At 45.5% G+C, this 17965-nt stretch overlaps 1 protein-coding gene and 1 non-coding gene across 3 annotated transcripts in view; both read left to right on the top strand.

The window, feature by feature from the left end:
- The window catches only part of GLRX3 (glutaredoxin 3), a 48807-nt gene that overhangs the window by 27724 nt on the left and 3118 nt on the right, over positions 1-17965 (top strand). Inside the window, exons 13-15 of one of the 2 annotated variants that reach the window (XR_004842258.1) lie at positions 7195-7305; positions 9840-9976; positions 14551-14797. The gene's annotated coding sequence lies outside the window, so the exon portion shown is untranslated. The remainder of the gene's footprint in view (positions 1-7194; positions 7306-9839; positions 9977-14550; positions 14798-17965) is intronic. The other variant, XR_004842259.1, reaches the window with a different exon arrangement.
- Positions 7674-7800, top strand: LOC118452492. Its single transcript, XR_004842260.1, has one exon. It is a non-coding gene; the product is annotated as a U6atac minor spliceosomal RNA (small nuclear RNA).

Raw genomic sequence — 17965 nt, 5'->3', positions numbered from 1 at the left:
TTTCCCTGGGATTGTCTGTGTCTAACGCTAGATGGAGCCTTCTCCGCGCTGGAGGAGCGATGAAGAGTTCAGAGCAGCACTCCTCACTTCCAGCAGCGCCTTGTAAAACGCGTTAACGCAAGTATTGCTGGCAATGAGGGTGCCATTTAATGGGAAAAACACGGTGGGAAGTTCTTTCTTACACCTGCAGAGGGCAAAAAATCACGCGGTGTTTCCCTTTGCACGCGAAATACAGCAGAACTAAGAATTGGAATGGTTATCGCATTAAAGACTACGTACGCATCGTTTTTTAAAGGAGTTTCTGAAGTATGTGTAGAGGAAGGGTTATAGTTGTGGCTTTGAGAGCGTTTAGATTCTGTCCTTCAAACGTCTGGCTTTCCACAACCGTTTGCTGCTATCTTTCTTCAGAAAATTATTCAAAATCCGATTTGTTTTGACACTTTCTTAATAAGCTGATTATTATTTTCTATTATGGCTTTGTGCTGATCTTCCTAAATGACGCGGCGGAGGTGGCGGTTGCGTTGAGGAGCTCTTTCCAGTGTTGTTCTTCCAGAAGCAGAGCGGCGTCAGCGCTCCGTGCGCCTACGCAGCCTCTGAAAGCAACCAAGCAAGTAGATTACAGAGTATTAGTTTCCAGGAAGACAAAATTGCCCCATCGTTATGAAACGAACTACCCCATTGTAATTATTCTTTGCAAATTTTAGACTGCATATAGCCAACCAGTATGTCTTGCTAGTGTCCAGAATCACTACAGGATACCGATAAAATGCGGATATAAACCAAATTTGTGGGCAAGTTACATGTGTTTGTGCTGAGAATGAGAAGCGAAAGAGATGTTCTTGTAGAAAAGCCTTGTGGAGGCACGCACGGTGCCTCACAAAGGATCGACCCTCCGAACCAAACGATTGCCAGCAATTTTCAACCCTAGCAGAAAGGGATGCTTGATGGGTTAATGGCCTAGTTCCGCAAATATTTATGCATACTGCTTTAATTTTGTGCTCAGCTGAATAGTTCCCAATGAATTTACTCGAATCACTTCATTATAGCCTCTTTAGTGGAAAAATGGGCAGATAATTAAACCTTGCGTACTCCTACATGTAAGGGCATACTTTTAATATTCTTGTGTTTAAGCAAAGAGGCATATTATGGCCTCACGATGCGCCAGGGCAGGGTGAGGTTGGCCATGGGGAACAATTCCTTCCCCTTGGCAAGGGCTTTGCCAACCCAAACCATTCCATGATCCTCTATGCTTCTTAAGATTTTAGAAACAGAAAATTTTAGACGTGTTTAGAATTAAAATTCTTTCCTACCTTCGTATGCCTTGCTCACATGCCGCGCAGGACACTGTTTAATTGCATTATTGCAGGAAGGGGCAGAGCAGGGGAGGATGCTGCTGGCTTTACCATCGCTTTATGAAATGGGCCGATAGTCTCTTTTCAGCGGGAAATAATCACTGCCTGTAATCCCCCCGCTCACCAACCAACCGAAAAAGACTTTATAAGGTTTTGGCTGATGGATTTAATCTAGTAAAGTAACACGAATGAGTTGAAAACAACAACAAAATCGTTGGCAGTGTAATATTTTTGTCTTCTGAATTGAACGCGGTACCAACAAGATGTTCAGTTCTCAGTGAACTCCTGTAAGTAATTCGGAACAACGCTGCTTCTCCGAAGCCCCCTGAATTAACCCGTGCCTTTTGAAGTTTGCGTTGCATGGTATACCCGCTACGCAGACCCCTTTTAGTTAGTAGCTTTCCCTTGATTTTCAGGTGAACTTGACTTTCTTAGGCTGCTCAGAGCTGGTCAGCGGCCTTTTAAAAGATTACTGCCACCAATTGAAAAAGTAATCTGTCAAAGCTGACATCCATCCTCTCCCTTCCCCCCCAACTGCTATCGCTTTCTGCTTCAGCCGTGCGTCGGTGTGCTGTGTAGCGAAGTAGAGAGGTGTTAGCAGGGCCAGCTCATAAACTTTACTTTATTGTTCTATTAAAATCGCTGTTACCCGTGATTCTGGTGGAAATATGGGACGTGTGGTTAATAATGGGAATGTTGCTGTCTCCAGCCTGATGGTGATAATGCACCGTGCAGGGAGAGCGAGGGAATGGTGGTGGAGCTGATGTTTGGCCCGTCTCTCCTGGGGCTGCAGTGAGAGCAGTTCTAAGCTGTCTCCAAGCTGCAGATGGGGCATCCTTGGGGCATCCTTGGGGCATCCTTATTTGTCACTTTGGGGATCTCGGCTTGAGATTGCTTGTTGTCCGGGGGGCTGGGCTCTCAGTCCAAGGCAAGGCTCAGGCAGCCATGTGTTTGGGTGTCTGACTCCTTTCTTTAGGCGCCTTCTTCCTAACAAAATCCATGGCATGCTCGTCCTTATCCCCGATGATCAAGCTTTCTCCCTCCCCTGTGCACTGAGGCACTCTGATAATATTTTGAAGGCGAGCATGCAAGTGTTTTGAAGAGCTCAGTCGCCCCGTGGGTATCCATAGCAATAGTTCATTGGCCTGGCCATGTGTGTGGGTGCCTTTTTTGCACTGTTTCTTTCTTCGGAATGAAAATTTATTGAGGATGAGCTGACCTGCTCTGCCCCCAACACCTAAGAGGCTCTTGCTGCAAATTACCTCCCTGGCTGAATACCCATTCCTGTACGTACTTCCCACTAGTTTCTTGGGATATTTTTCTTCCTACTGTTTGTTCCCACCTGGGAGGTGGCTTCTTCCCTAGAACTCAGGCTTGGTGAGCAGCAATGAATCTCAGGTTAGATACAAATATTTTGTCATTCCTTGCACTTTCTGTGCTATGAATAGTGTTCTGCCTTTGTTTAATGAGTGATGCCACTAATGCAGATAGAGGAGAAAATGCCATGAGCTCTAAATCCTGGAAACGTAGGTGATTTCCAAGGACAGCCCTTGGATACGCTGGTGGGGACCAGAGAGCACCAAGCAGGCCAGAAGGTCAGAGAGACGTGGAAGGGATGATGGACTATTCTAAGGATTTTGTGATGTTTCAAAATAGTTTTGTTTCTGCCAGCTTTGTCATCTTATTAAAAAAATCTTAGTGGCAATAGGCTGGGGAGGGAGGTGTTTTGTGTAATGCGTTGTGCCTCTAGAGTTTTTTCTTTACAATGTCCATTTTGATTATTCCTGGACCTTAGCAGAGATGGGGCATTATGTCAGATACAGCATTAGGTGAGTTCTTACAGGACTGTTGGCCACTTTTCTTGCATGCTTATAACTACCTGGCAATAGCAGGCGCTCCGATGTCCCCATGCTGTTTCCCCACTGCCGCGTTCGGGGAGCAGAGCCTGGGCTGCTCAGTGCGCTGGTGGTTTAGGTCAGTCGGGGGCTGGGAAGGAACAACCAACTTTGTCAGGCACTCTTGCTGCCTTGCTATTCATCACCTCTTGCAGGCTGTTAATGAATATATTGAAAAACACCAGCCTGAAGACTGATCCCTAGGGCACTACACTATTAACCTTTCTCCATGCCGAGAATTGGCCATTCATTTCTATTTTCTTCCCTATCTCTTAACTTGTTTTAATCCATGGCAAGACTTTATCGTTCACCCGGTGGTAACCATGTTTCCTCTACAGCCTCTTGCTAGGTAGGAACTTTATCAAGTGCCTTTGGAGTACATGAACAGGTCACACCTCCTCCTTCAGATTACCTCTCTCCTGCCTGTGAAAGGCTCCCAACAAGCAAAGGAGATGTGGATCCCCATCACTGCTGGTTTTGGGGCATTGTTTGAGAACTCTGCGTTCTGGAAGTACCAGCAAGGTACTGCTGCTAAAGCACTGCTGGGAGATTTGTGGATCTGAAGATCCCATATGATCCCAAAGGTCAGCTTCTCACTTGTTCTCATTCTGAGTGTCCGTATTTAGAAGTACCTCATGGGTTCCAACCATCTTGATTTTAATTTAAGCAGAGGAAAGAGTTTTTTTTTTTTTTTTTTTTTTTTTTTCCCATTCCCATGGGAATGATGACCTTTCTGTCACTGGGTCTTGATGGCTGTGGTCATGGGTGGGGAGTCTGGCGGGCACAGGGCGAAGGGACCCCGCAGCTCATGTCTCGGCCTTTGAGCCTGTGTCAGCAAAGAAGGAAACCAAAGTCGAGATAATTAACGCTTCACGTTCTACCTGTAAATCAACACGTTACCAGAGTGACCAAGAGCGTGGTCTTTCCTACCTTGTATTTGGTAAGAAACCACCCGCGTGCTCCGTGCAGCCTGTCTCCTAGGTTTTATCTTCTCGCCTGTGCTTGGGCTGCGAGGAGGTAAAAGGGATTGCGAGCTGGCAGCGATCTTCTTGTGCCTGAAACCCCCTCTGCGGTGCCAACCGCCTTCGCAGGCTGAAATACCCCGTATGGCTTCCTTCCATCCAGGGGGCTGCATTTTCTTGGCTGGGTTAAGTTACACATGTAGAATTTCAGAGCGTGTTCTCCTGCCTTTTTCTTTAATTTCCAGCTTTTCACATGTGTTACCAGCTTGTGTTACTTGTCCAGGGTTTTTGCTTAGTTCTGGTATCACACAAAATCCTGCTAATCTATTAAGGATGCAGAGGAACTGAAGCAATCGTGTCCATTAGTCAGCTCGTATCTCTTGTGATTAAAAATGCATGGGTTTTCCTGGAATTGCGAGTCATCTGTATCCACAACGGATGTGGAGATTCCTGACAAGAAAACTTGCAAAGGGGGAAAGTGACTCGGAATAAAAAGGGCAGATAAGGGCTGCCACTCCTGGTTAAAAAGCTTTGGAAATGGAAGTGCAGAAAGCCTTGTCGTGATGTGATGGCTGCAGGGAAAGGAAAAGAGGAGCAAGCATGGGAGTGTGAGGGTGGAGGCTACGATTTACCTTAGCCATAAGCAGTGTGATAAAGCGCTGCTGAAATCACTGAAGATTACAGACTGGTAGATCGTTGCTTTCAAATATCCAACGTATTTGATAATCAAGTTCCTTTATTTTATAAACTGCCTTATTTTGATCTAATTGTTTCAAGAATTTGAAGTACAACAAAAGAGAAGCTGGCTTGCAGACGGGGAAGGATTGCTGTAATGTCTCTTAGCTCAACGGGTGAGTTACTTCTCCAAACGAAGCAAGCCCTAAATTTGGAGCGTGGCAAAAGCTCCTTCACTGCGAGGCCTTCAGGATCATGAGGGTGAGTTACTTCTCCAAACGAAGCAAGCCCTAAGTTTGGAGCGTGGCAAAAGCTCCTTCACTGCTTTGCGAGGCCTTCAGGATCATGAACAGCAGGGCTTTGGGAAGTCCCAACTGAAACTCCTGAAACGTGGAATATGGCTGAAAGACTCGAGCAGATTTTTTTGGCAATATTCCTGGTTTTGAGCTGTGCAGGAATCATCTAAAAATAATGCATAACTTCAGATGGTGTGCCGGTGCTGTGCTCTGTCTACCTGAGGGTAGCATGAACACGTAATGTGGTTTTGTTTTGGTCTTTGGAGTGTTTTGAAGGCGCCAATACAAACCAAAGCCGTAGCGTTGTGTGTGGAGGTGGCTGCTGCTGAGGGGGAACGGCTCGCTAAGTTCTTCCAGGCTTGCAGTGGTTGATGTGCCCTTAAGGTGAATTTCTGGGATGATGAGCATCTGCCAGATTTTTGACATCTTTTTTTGTCCTCACCTTGCCGCGATAACGTGGCTGTTCAGTGAAGACCGTGCAAAGCCAGACCTTGGCGAATAGGCTGTTGGTTTTGTTTGGGACGGCCAAATAATTGAGCAGACCTCATTAGTTTCAGATCAAATGCAACTCAATTTCATCCCCTGGAATGGTAATTTTCAAAAAAATGTTTTGTCTTAAAAGAGATCTTTTCTTCCCTCGCCTAACTTTTATCCAGAATTCATTTCCAGTCTCTTTGAGAACAAGCACTGAAATTTCTGTCTTTCAGGAAATGTTCTCGAATTCTTTAGCTAAAAACTATTTGAAAATCTAATTTGAATTTTTAAGCAGGCTTGCCTGCCCCAAATGACTTTTGCCAAATGAAAGTTCTTCACCTGAAAAGTTTTTCCCAGCTCCAGGGAAGAGCTGGTTCTGCATGTTGAAGCATATGACGAGCTGGGAGCGTGCGTCTGTGAACTCCGGGACGTGGCTTTCTGAAGTAGAACAGGGAAATACAAAACCAACACCATGAAGTGGCGGGGGGGGGGGAAGTGGTTTCCCATTAGTGAAACTTTCACTTTAATTTTTAAAAGGTAAATAAAACACAGTAGGCATTTGGGAGGAGGAAAATGTGAAATAGGAACATCGGGTTTAAACACGGAGAATCACTGTCGTGCGCTACCAGGCTGCTCTTTTCATCTGTTCTACTTAAACCGCAGATTAAATCATGTTTTTCTATCTCTGCATAGCCTATCTATTTAGTGAGACACTTAGGTACTGTAGACCCTAATGGGCAACAGTAATTTCCGTATTACCTTAGATTTTCCAGTGCGTTTAGGTGGAAAGCTGGTATTTTAGTACCTCGATACCTCAAGTCAAAGTGATGTTGCTCTGTATCGCTTGGTTTTCCTCCAAGTAAGAGGATTTCACTAACCCGCCACGTGGCTCAAGTTTGATGATATCGTCTGTGCTTGCAGCACTGCAGCCGTATCTAGGACTTTCAGATGAAGCGCAGGAATTAATTCAGATTTTAGATTATTTGGAATACTTTAAAAAAAACCAACCAAACAAAAAAGATTAGGTGCGCATGCAACAAAATAATTGTGATCCAATTGCGGTGCTGGAGCCTGTGCCGCTGCCTGGCAGCCTGCGCCTCGTGCAGGGAGAAGGGCTGGTGCCTTGGCATGGGGAGTCTCTGCGTTTGGGTAGTGGCTGGGGGTGCTTTGGCCAACCACAAAAACATAATGGCAGACAGCACCAAAAATCCCCCTGTGCACTGTGTTCAGAGAGTTCAGGAAATTACTGGCCTCAGAAAAATATGATTTCAGTCTTCAGAGCTCTCTTCTGGCAACGTGTGTTTCCTGTAAATAGAAAGTTATTTCTGCTAGGGGCAGAATTTTTCTCTTTTTGATGCTGAAAGCTCATTAAAATCTGATGTTAAACAATTAATGTTCCTAGGGACAAATTGTTTTGTGTACTAGGACTTTCTCTAGCCAGAGGAAAATACAATATCCCAGAAGATTACAGGGCCCGTAATAAACTTCACGCTTGCAAAATGCTCGGTGACGTTCATTCCAAACCCCCCTGTTTTTACAGAATCTGTCAGAATTTGTATGCAGATCTACCACCTGCCTGCTGATGGGTGAGCCTGGCAAACAGCGCGTCTTCTCATGGCTTACTCTGGGCTTTGGCGATGAAGGATTAGGAGTAAGTATGGTTATCCACAGAACTAGTATTAAAATTTGATATTCAGTAGCCTTAATGTTCGTTATGGAACTAATCCCCTTTAGAACTTGGGGATGTGTTGCTCCACTCTCTGTCCTGGATGCTGGCCACCGCCTTGACAGGGCGAGTTGGAGCAGCGTGGCCTCTGTGCCAACTGGTGACAGACCCCAAAGGTCTCTCGACATCTGGGGTCACCAGAGCCCTTTGAGCTTGTACATTTAACGTGCTAGGGAAACAAACAAACAAAAAAAAGGTGGTTTGCCTTGGTGTTTAGCAGGAAACCCATTGCAAGAAGTCGGAGATTAGACTGCGCGTGTTGCCTTTGCTTGATGGGGCCCTACAAATTCTAGGTGTTGTATGAAAGGAGAGAAGGTTAGCACTCCCCTGATAAGGATGGAAGAGGCCCTCGTGGCCTGTGCAACACGCATACGGTTAAGGCATTGCCACCTACTTCGTGGCATCTAACCATATTTTTATGGTCTGGAATAGCTCTTTGGTCAGTTTGGGTCAGCTCTCCTGGCTGTGCTGTACTCCCAGCTTGTTCTGCCCCTGCCCGAGCAGGAGAAGCTCAAAAAGTCCTTGAGTAGTCTGAGCACTACTTGGCAACAACTAAAAACATCAGTGTGTTATCAACATTCTGTAGTACTAAATCCAAAGCACAGCACTGTGCTAGGTGCTATGAAGAAAATTAACTCTATCCCAGCCGAAACCAGGACAGGAGTACAGGGGCATGATCACCTCTAGGACAAGAAGAAATGGCCTCAAGTTGTGCCAGGGCAGGGTGAGGTTGGCCATGAGGAACAATTCCTTCCCCTTGGGGCTGTCAGGCACTGGAAGGGGCTGCCCAGGGAAGGGGTCGAGTCCCCAGCCCTGGGGGGATTTAACAGCCGGGCAGAGGCGGTGCTGAGGGCCAGGGTTTGGGGGTGGGATGGCAGGGGTAGGGGAAGGGTTGGGCTGGGGGAGCTTCAAGGGCTTTGCCAACCCAAACCATTCTGTGATTCCATAAATTCTGTTTTGTTCCTATGTAGGAACGCTGTAGGCCGTGGGGTTTTTCCATGCAGTCCATTAGGAGGGAAGGGCAGGGCTGCTTTACTCCTCGAGAGCTGGGACTTGGCTTCGCCCTCTTGTGCTGTTCCTTGTGTCAAAGCAGGCAGGGAAGGCAAAGGACGTTCCGTTTGCGTTTTTTGAAACCTGGCGTTACTGTTGTTCGTGAAGCAAAGTCGAAGCCTTGTTCCGTGCTCCAAACAAGCATAGTAGGAGGAATTGATGAAAAGCCCAATTTGAATATATTAAAAATGTAGGAAGCATCCCACCCAGTGAAGTCCAGCTCAATGGCAAGGCGATGCCTGTGTCTTGCGTGAGGGTGGCATCCGCCGTCTGTCCCTCTCCACCACAGCCTTCGTGCTTTTGCTCTTCCTGAATTTATTTATTTTTTCCTTTTATCTTTTCATCTGAAAGCAAAATCCAGAGATTTCTGTGGAATTCATGAAACTGTATTTAATGGCTTTAAACAGGAGAAAAGACTCTCCTTACTGGCTCTTTGCTGAATTTAGCCCCAAACCTTAAAAAGAATTGAAACGGAGAATTTAATGAAAATTCTATTTTAGATTGAACTGTATTTTTCCCAGTATGTATTAATTTTCTTCTTATTCTTACTATTTTTATTACTTAGGCAAAACCCTGCTTCCTAGTTCTTGCATTTGGCATTGTTATTACCTTCCATTTGTGGGTAAGGATATTTTTCATGTAAAACCCCAAGCCTTTTACCACCTAACCTTGCGCTCGTAATGACTGCCTCTGACCTGAAATCAGTTTACTGCTTTTTTTTTTTTTTTTTTGGACACAAACCACTGCTGTAAAACTTGCAATGCCACAAGGAGGCTGAAACTGCCGTTTCACTAAATATTCTGTATTCTAACAAACAGCCCCAGTGACAGGAGCTGACACGGACCCGTACCAGAGCAGTTCTCCCTTTTAATTCAGTTATAAATTTCATGAAAGACATCACTGATTTCCACACCCCCCCCCCAAGTTTTTAAGATCTCCTTGCATCAGAATGAAAATACATCACCTCTGGTTTCCCTAACTTGGATAATTTTGTTTCTTTGCAAGGCACCATGAGCTTCTTGATAGCAGAAAGTAGTCTGTCGTTAAATGCTGGCGTTGGGGGTGCCTCACGTCCTGCACCTCCGGTGGCACAGGCAGCGTTGGCCCCTGGCGGGGGCCTCCCGATGGGTTGATCTGCAGGGGCAGGTTTCCTGCAGCGAGAGGAAGGGGGAAAGCTCTGGGAAATGGCCTTAAACCGAAATGATTCTATGCAGTTTTCTGGCTAAAGAGGTTTCCAGTGACTGGGATCGGGGAATGGCTTTGAGATCTGCTGCTGGAAATGCGGTCAAAAGATTGCTGAAGTGCATTATCCCAATCCTTTTGGAAAACTGGTTTTTTTATAAGTACCGTGTAAAGACCTGATTCTTCAATAAATGAATATATATATGTATTTTTGTTTTTCCTCACAGTGTTATCCTACCAAGGAGACGTAGAAGTACCAAAATGGGAATGTGAGGATATGTCCCACCCTGCTGGACCAGACTCCTGGGCCCTTTATCCTTCCCACAGCAGCAGCCGTTGCCAGATGTTTCGGAGGAAAAATCAGGTAACTTCTGGACTCGTCCTTGCTTACTTTTCTAAAATTGATTACATGTTCTGAGAACAAAAGTTGTTTATTACATCCAACTCTTTATTTAATTACTTTCCTCAAAAGGCTAAACTGTAATTAGGATGTATCCTTCTGTCACAAAAAGGTGGTGTTTTTTTTTTTTTTTTCACCTACTCTTACAAGCAGTATTTTAAGTTGCAGCATCTTCCAGCCTTTTTCTTCCCAGGAGCTTTGCAAAATCCTGACCGTTATCTCTGCAATAAGATTTCTGGCCCTTTAGTCATCCAGAATGGGGTGCGACAAAATCAAGTTGTCGGTCTGGGCTGATCTTAGTGGTGAGAAGAAAATAATGTTTTTAGACCTGAGGGTTTCTTTGCATCTCTTGTGGTCTACAAAGATAAAGACACTTTAGGACAGGATTTTACAGGGCCACATGAATAAATGGGTACAGTAACCCCCTCTGTCCTTCTGTGCTGTATTCTACCGCGTTCTTCCTTTTCTTTGGAAGATGCTCGATGGCAATGGGTTAAGTGAGAGAGTATCTCTTAATCCTCAGCAGGCCAGCGTCACCTCATCTTGCATATCTTTTGAGGTTCCTCGGTCCAAGAGGTCTCTTGTGCTACTTATATTAATGGCAATGCTTTCAAACAGTCCTGGTCTTCTACATTTCTACGGGTTTTTGATCGATAAGTTTATTCTAGATTATAAAATGTTACTGGGCTGTTTCCAGCAGAGGAATCTACTGGAAGCTCTTTTTTATGTGCATCCCCTTCAGTGAAGCAGTTTGAAACAGCCTGGCAGCAAAAGCTAATGGCTGGCTCACTAATGCTTCTCCACGGAGATTTTTATCTTTTCTTCTGCTTGAGCTCCTAGTGTCAGCTCTCAAGTTTTGTGCCCGTCTTGGGCAGAGTGTCCTCATCAGGCGTTGGCACTTGCTGGATGTGACTTTTTTCTACTCTGTGCTCCTGAGAAATAGCACGTGATAGTTTTCTTCTCCAGATTTCATTTTACCCGTGTTTAGTTCTTACAATGTGCTTGAAGTTGATGGTTTTGGAAGCCCTAGACCGTCTCAGTTATTTTTATGGCCACTCAGATATGGTCTGCTGCCAATTTCAGCATCGCCGCCTTGTGAGCCCAGCAGGCACAGCCAGGTTTCTGCACTGCTGTGCTCTCCTTCCTTAAGGATTAAGTGAGCATTTCTTCCTACTGGAAGATGCTGTTGTTCCTTCTGTTGTCATTCTGGTTCATGTTAATGTTTAGATTTTTTTTTTTTTTTCAGCCCTCTGCCTGGAGGCGATGATTTGGGCAGCCTGTGGGTGGTCTGGGCTTGGTGAGCTTTGGGCTGGGGAAAGGCCCAGGTAGAGCGTTCAGTGGGTGTTAAGTCGCATCTCTTGCTGTCTTGTTTAACTTGTGTTAAAGGAGCTCCCGACAAGTGCGTCCTAAAGGAAACTACGCTTAAGTGAGGAACCTGTCTTAAACTTGCATTAACCCTGCAAGGGATGGGCGCTGGTCACTTTTTTCATTGACACAGCCTGGCTTCCCCTCTGCTTCTAATGAGCAGTGATTTTTTTTTCTTTATTCCTAAACCAAAAAAAAATGAAAGAAAAGCAGATATGTGGTAGAGAAGCTGGGGAGGCTTGTGTCATGTTCTAGGCTCTGGGGGGCCGGTTCTAGGCTCTGGGGGGCCGGTTCTAGGCTGAGCAGATTGCTTAGAAGAAATGAAGACAGGAGCTGGAGAGGCTTGTGACTCTGGCACCTCAGGCTGGGGGCGTTCTAGGCTGTGGAAAGGTTCTAGGCTGCGGAAAGGTTCTAGGCTGCGGAAAGGTTCTAGGCTGCGGAAAGGTTCTAGGCTCTGGAAAGGTTGCTTAGAAGAAATGAAGACAGAAGCTGGAGAGGCTTTTTTGGGCGCCCTAGGCTTTTTTGGGCGCCCTAGGCTTTGGCTCTTTACTGAGCATATGGCAGGGGGCTGTGTATGCATGTATATAGTCTACAGCGCACTCTACGGCCCATAGTACGTACACAGAGAGTATATGATGTGAAGCAGACACTGACTTGGACAAAATCAATTGCTATTGGTTATAATCAACTTGAGCACAGTATATTAATTATAGGTGGATCTCTTACACCTTGCTCTCCTACAGACTACCTTTATACCATTAATACTATTTTTAAGTCAATGCAAAAAAACCTGTGACCACTTTCCTTTTCACAGCAGCCTGCAGGACAAAATAGCAGAGTTTAAAGGGTGGGAAGCCCACCTCTACCTGTGCTGTATCTTGCTTATTTATGGCAGCCCAGGTTTTCTGCACCCTGCAGCGGTCTAGGTGTAGCCGAAGGTTCACAGTGAGCCACCACAGTGAAATATTTCCCATCCTGCGTTCAGCTGTTTGGGTATTTATGTATGGAAACTGGTCACTTCTGAGGCATTGGAGCGCCGCGAACAGGCGACTGAGGCGTGATGCTCATTAATAATTTAAACCTGGGATGAGCGATAGACTATCGGTTAAAAGCGAATTCTACTAAATTCTGGCATAAAATCAATAGCCAACAAAAACAAAGAGCAGCCTGGGAAACGGAGGCTTTGGTGCCGGGATTGCAGGGCAGCACGGACCTGCTCCCAGAGGGTGGTCCCCGGGGCTGGGTGTCACCTTGGGCCCCGCCACCCAACCCACGCCCAAGGTGCAGAGCGTGCAGCCACCGAGAGCACGTCTTCCCTCTCTGCCTTGAGTGGAGCCGAGCAGTTTGAGACGGTTGAAAAATACATAATTGTAGTAATTAGCTCATTATTTGCAAAATTGTTGTAAACATGTTAATTATTAAACAGTATCCACGTTGTATGGTGTGCCTATGGTTAGTGTGGCAATGGTTATTAAAATACATTAACGATTCCAAGAAAGTTCATGTAGCTGCTACAAAACCTTTTTCCAAGTGTAGCGTGTTTTTTGTGTGTTCACAGCAACCGCATGCTTTACGAAACGGCATATAAAGATAATTTTTCTGTAAACTACATTTTTAATGTGTCACTTACTGTGCACTTTCTGAAAATCATTTTGTGGGACTAAAGATGTCTGGTAGCTAAATTATTTGTTATCAGACTCTACGCTATGAAAAGTCTGATTAGACCTGCAGGTAATAAAATGAAAAATAAAATATTTAAAGCACATGCTAACGAAATAGCCTGCTTCTATAAATGATCTTTGTGGGATGTCTACAGTAAAAAAAAAAAACAAACAACCCAACTTAATCCAAAATATCGGGATGACAGTTTAAATATATTTTCACTTTACCCTGTGGTAGGAGGAATAAAATCCCCAAATATATCACTACATTATGACTGTCTGTATATGCCAAAATCCCACAAACAGCTGTGCATATTTTATGCGATGCTCTTCTAAACAAATGAACATACTACAAATTTAATTTGGGCTTTTCACAAGGATGTCTGAATACCATAGAAAGATGCACAGGAAGAGGTTTATTTGCTTCCAGTAATATTTAAGACTGTGACCCTGGAAACTCACATTCAGATGCGTAACTTTGTGTTGAGGAACAAGCATCCAAATCAGTAGAGGCGTTTGTTGTGCATGTGTTTCGAACTTTACATAATTAGATCAAAATTCAGGTAGAAGGAAGGAAGAAGACACGTGCAAGCTGATCTTGGCTGCACTTAGGCCACCACATGTCTTCAAGTCTTTGAGCTGAGTTCAGCTGGACTATTTGTGTTTATGGGTCGTTTATGGCCAGGCTTCAGTGGTGGGATGATGATGCTTTGATCTGCGCCTGAATGGTTTTTTCATTTCTTTAGGATTTAGTTGCGGTTTATGTTCTTTTTCTTCTTGTGTTTATTAATTTCCAGTGCATGCCACTTTTCTGGAGGGCATTGCTTGCTGGTGAACAATTTGGCTTATCCTCCCAGTTTGCTGTGGATTTGTTGTAGGCTATTGACATTTCGGTTTGCGCTGCTGTTTATGGATACAGCCTAGCTCTCAACATCTCTCAGTAAGTGATTTACCTTGGAAGAGACAAACCTGGTTTTCTACTACCTGAGCAAAATAAACCTGTATTTGCTTCCTTTGCCACCAAAAGGGTAGGGGCAGTGCCAGCCACAGCAACCCAACCTCCAGGTTGCGTTCGCAGTCAGGAAGGTGACCAGTCACCAGGTCCTCAGGGTTTTGCCTTGTTGAACCACAGACATCTTCAAGCATGGGGATTTCACAGGGTGTTGCAAGGGGAAATCTGGTCCGGTGCTTATCCAGACCTCACTGCAATTTTTTTTCCCCTTCTGTCTCGGTGGAGCTTGCCTCGTCGCACCTTAGCATTGCTACTGCCTGCTCTTTCGCTGAGCCCCTTTGGATGAGTTTCCTCCATGGCCCTCTTCTGTAGGCAGCTGTTAGTTCCCTCCTTCACCTCTTTTTCTCTGGGCTGTTTTGAAAATGCTGATGAAATTGAAGTGAATGACGTCCTTGCTTTTCCCTTGCCTATGCATCCAGTCACCTCATCCCAGCAGCTGATGAGCACTGGGCAGTTTGTACATGGTAAGCTGATCCCAGTCCCCTTCTTGCCTTTCACAGATGCTGTTTCCAGGCACACAGAGCTTTGAAGATCCACAGTCTTCCCAGAGGATGGGATGGGGTTTGCCCTGTTTGGGAATGGAGCAATATCTGCCTTTCTCTGGCCATGGGTCTCTCCCCTGGTCTCCGTGAGCCTGGAGAGATTGCTGAGAGCAGCCTCATGATGGCACCTCCTGGGTCCTTCAGCATCCTCGGAGTCCTCCCGTCCTCTGGTCCTATAGCGGTGATGAGTCCCATCTGGACAGCAGTAAGTGCATCTGTTGATAAATGAATATATATTTATTCTACTTTCAAAGCATGATCTGTTGCTGCGCCATTTCCCTTTCCAGTTCACAGCATGCTAGTTTGCACGGCTCTGCTCTGGGCTCTTGCTGGTGGCTTTTCCCTCCTGGGGATTTGCTGCTGTCTCCAAAGCCATCAGCCATCCCACCAGCAGTGCCAACTTGCTGGCACACGGTCCCTTTTGTTTCAGGGGTAGATGGAGGAGGTTAATGTCTGGTTCTTGCCTTTGTCTTTGACCATGGGCGTTGTTGGTTGGACCCCAAATGTTTGCTTCCAGCAGAACCAAAGTGGACATTTGCCTGTTCTGGCCCGGGTAGAGAAGCGACTGAGGAAGTGGTGTTTTTCTGTCCTCTGGGAATGTACTACGTGAGGGGTTTTTTTGCAATACGGAGCAGCCTTATCTGTCAGTACCTGATCCCGACCCATAAACCAGCCTTCCCATCCTTTGGTTTGCTGAAATTTCATAAGGCTTAAACCATAAAACCCCAATCACTTAATAAGAGGATTATTATGAAGTACACAAGTAGTATAATTAAATGTATGTCATAATACCTGATTAGACTATGGATTTAGAGATGGAGCAGCATTATGCAAAGATACAATGTAACTGGGTTAATAACAATCAACTGATTAATGTAGTACATCTCCTTCAAGCCTAAAGGAGAATAGACTGAGATGATTAGCGCAGTTGCAAATATGCAGAAGTGCACAAAGCAGAATGTATGCGACATGACTGAATAAATGAAAGGGGGTTTTATCAGCGTACCAAAATATAAAGATGTTTAAAGGAGAAACAGTGTTGTTAGGCAACTCACTGAAACTAGCCTGGAAGATGCAACGGTTCTCGGCATATTTGCGTTACTGAGTATTTATAGTTGCAGTGAGCTAATATTCATAACGGAAGTAAACAGAAGAGATTGTACTGAAATAATATGGGGCGTTAGGGGTTTTGTTATCTGCGGAAGGAAACTGTATTGAGCGGATACCCTGTTCTTAACGCTCGCCTAGGTAAAGGTCCTGCTGAAAAGCAAAATCCAACAGAACCCTTTAAAGGCTGCGAGCACTTGGCGTCGCCTGTCGTGGGCAAGGGGAGCAGGGGGGAGCTGTGAGCCTTTCTGAAGACCCATGGTACCACATTTTCCATCTGTAGGGCTGGGTGCCTCATAGATGCACTAGGATCCTAGAGGAGGTTTTAGTCTTAAGTTCCATGCAGTGTTCATGGGTTTTGTATGGTTTTAGTAAGTTCTAGATGTTCTATTGAAATAATTGAAGAAATAATCCTTCATTGACAGCAATAGGATCAATAGAAAGCTTTCTGAAGACCCATGGTACCACATTTTCCATCTGTAGGGCTGGGTGCCTCATAGATGCACTAGGATCCTAGAGGAGGTTTTAGTCTTAAGTTCCATGCAGTGTTCATGGGTTTTGTATGGTTTTAGTAAGTTCTAGATGTTCTATTGAAATAATTGAAGAAATAATCCTTCATTGACAGCAATTGGATCAATAGAAAGCTTTTTTTGTAGTTGGCAAGAATCACCTCCAAGATTTAACTTCCTTAGTTTGAGAAACTCTTCTCTTTCCACGAAACAAAGACAGTTGCTGACCATTTGAATAACAAAGACAAAAAGTCTCCCTAAAAATGAGGTAGGGGAGATACGGTCCCCCACGCAAGCTTGCGGTTTGTCTTCCGTTTTGCAGACATGCACGATTCCCTTCTTTCAGCACCAAGCGGTGAGGGCCATGGCAAGCTTAGCTGCTGGGCTCAGGATCTGGTAACTGTTGAGATCAGGATCTGGTAACTGTTGAGATCAGGCCCCAGGGAACTAAACACACCAGTACTTTTGGAAAACCAGAGATAAATATAAGCAGTTCCACCAGAACCCCCCCCCTCCCTGAAATGTAGAGGCAACTGGAGGTCAGGTGTAACGTTTGGAGAGCATTTCTGAGCTTGGTTTACTTTTTTGGACAACTGCTGTCACACCTTTAGATGGGGTAGTTCCTGTGCAGATCGCCTCCTTGAGAAAGAACTGTTTTGTTTGTGGCTCTTACAGTTGGTGAGACTCAACTGTCATTGCGTGGGGACCGAAGGTGGACTACCAAAGAGGATTTGTGTTGTTCCCCGACGCAGAATTCTCTTCCACGGTTCAATGATTTGTTTTTCTGACACGAAAATTGATATATTTTGAGGCAGTGCTCTAGTGATAAGCAATGCATAAACAGAGTTCTCCCTGGTCTTTCTAGCGTGATAAAGCGCTGCATTAATGCAGGATAAGGGATTATGGCATCTGCTGTAATCCACTTACCTCTGGGACTCCCCAGCACACCTGCGTGGCATAAAGACGGATCTCTTGTCTTGCGGGATGGCATTCTGCAAATGGCGCTGCAGCTGCCGTGGGAGTTATCCCAAATTCTGAACTTTGGTAGCAGAAGACTGCCCATCTACTGTCCATTTGTTATTAAAGACGTTTGAGGAAGGTCTCCAAAATGCAGTTTTCCAAAACACGTGTGTGCGTGTGGGGAAGCTATTGGGTACAATAACATAATCAAAACTTTATTAAATAGGTGAACGTAAGATGTATAGGAGAAGGCTTAACTTGCAGTAATAAATGAACAACAAAGTACAGTCAGTGAAAGGAAGGAGGCAGTGAAAAGAAGTGTATAGGTATTTAAACTATACTTAAGATGTTAGATTGCCATAGCAAACGTGGCCCCAGTCACCTACGGGGAACATGTAAAGAAAAGTCAGATGTGCCCGGATTGGGGGGTAGAGGGAAATCATCAGTTTGCAGATATGGTCCAATGCTGGAAGTGTTATTGTAGGGGGGTGTATCGGGTTTGTGGGGTGTGGCTTTGGGGGGGGGGGGGGCGGTGTGGGGGTCCACGGGGCAAGAGTGGTTTCTGGGAGACCCTGCCATAAGCTTCTGGCAGCTTGTGGCCCCATGGGGAGAGGAGCCCAGGCTGGAGCAGGTTTGCTGCCTGGTCTGGTGACCCCATGGGGACCGCGCTGGAGCCATTTGCTCCTGAGGGACTGCACCCCGTGGGAGGGATGGACCCATGCTGGAGCCGTCTGCTCCCGAGGGACTGCACCCCATGGGAGGGATGGACCCACGCTGGAGCCGTTTGCTCCTGAGGG

The sequence above is a fragment of the Egretta garzetta genome, unplaced genomic scaffold, assembly GCF_000687185.1.
Source record: "Egretta garzetta isolate BGI_Z169 unplaced genomic scaffold, ASM68718v1 scaffold346, whole genome shotgun sequence".
Taxonomy (NCBI): Eukaryota; Metazoa; Chordata; class Aves; order Pelecaniformes; family Ardeidae; genus Egretta; species Egretta garzetta.
Note: the sequence above shows the minus strand (reverse complement) of the source record. Positions and strands in the feature narration are given on the sequence as shown.